Below are 1,146 nucleotides of genomic sequence, written 5' to 3'. Positions count from 1 at the left end.
TCTGCACTTATCACTTTCTGCCGTGTTGTCTATTCTGTATTTTATGTAGTATTATTCTTAGTGCTTGCTCTTGGGGAGCACAGATTAGAGCCTCTGTTTCCGGTTTTAAATCATTTAGTCATCCACAGCCATCGTTTTTCTCTGTCTGTCTTATCTTCAACATCCCTATGAAATTAACCGTGCATTCGTTTCTTTACCCACCTATTTTCAGTTTCATTCATTTTCATTTTTTTGTATAGTGCTTCCAATAATAGCGGTTCTGTGGCATTTTTTACATACCATGCTACGTTGTTTTCGTCTGTTCTAATGGTGTGTTCGCATCCAATAACTTCTCTTCCCTCTCTTTTTCTTGCTACATGCAGTCTGACTGTGTCAATTTTAGGTGGAGTGTCCCATATCTAGTTAGTAACTTCCTTGCCTTTCTGTCTAAGCTGATTAGTTCGTGTACTATCCACGCAATTACCCCTGCTCCATATTTAAGGAGTGAAACCGCCCAGGTGTTGATAACTTTGATCTCATTCCGTCCGTTTAATTTCGACTTAGCGATCAGTCTCAGTCTGCGCAAGTATTCGACCTTAAATTTTTCTGTCATTTATTTCTCCATCAATTTATCCATTTCCAAAATCCGCAAGTACTTATAGCCCGTCTCTTCTATCTGCTTCATAACTTCCCCCGACGGTATCGTTAGCCCGTCCATACATTTGATTTTGCCTCTCTTCAAGACTAACACACCAACTTTCTCAGTCCGAACACCATTCTGATAGCAGCGCTGAGAGTGTACACCTTATCAACGAGGGAACTGATTTGGGCTTCATCTTTACCATAAAGTTTGAGGTCATCCATAACAAATGGTGGACTTTTTGTTGGCGTCTTTTGAATACATACCCAGTTGTTTTGTTTGAACTTCTGTCATGTATTTGAGATGATCATAAATACGTGAGTGTCTTGTACTTGAGATGATCATAAATATGTGAGTGTTTAAGGGAATAGTAGGATTAAATTCCACCGGTCTGTAAATAGATTCGGCAGATGGTGAAGAGATCAGCAAAGGGAATTCCCGTGCGATAAGGAGACAATAGCGGCCTCACCCCTTAGGGTCAGTAGAGGTCAAATGTGTTGACTACTACTAGTGATCAATTAGAGCGC

This window comes from Octopus bimaculoides, chromosome 3 (genome assembly GCF_001194135.2).
Source record: "Octopus bimaculoides isolate UCB-OBI-ISO-001 chromosome 3, ASM119413v2, whole genome shotgun sequence".
In the NCBI taxonomy this organism is placed as follows: Eukaryota; Metazoa; Mollusca; class Cephalopoda; order Octopoda; family Octopodidae; genus Octopus; species Octopus bimaculoides.
Note: the sequence above shows the minus strand (reverse complement) of the source record.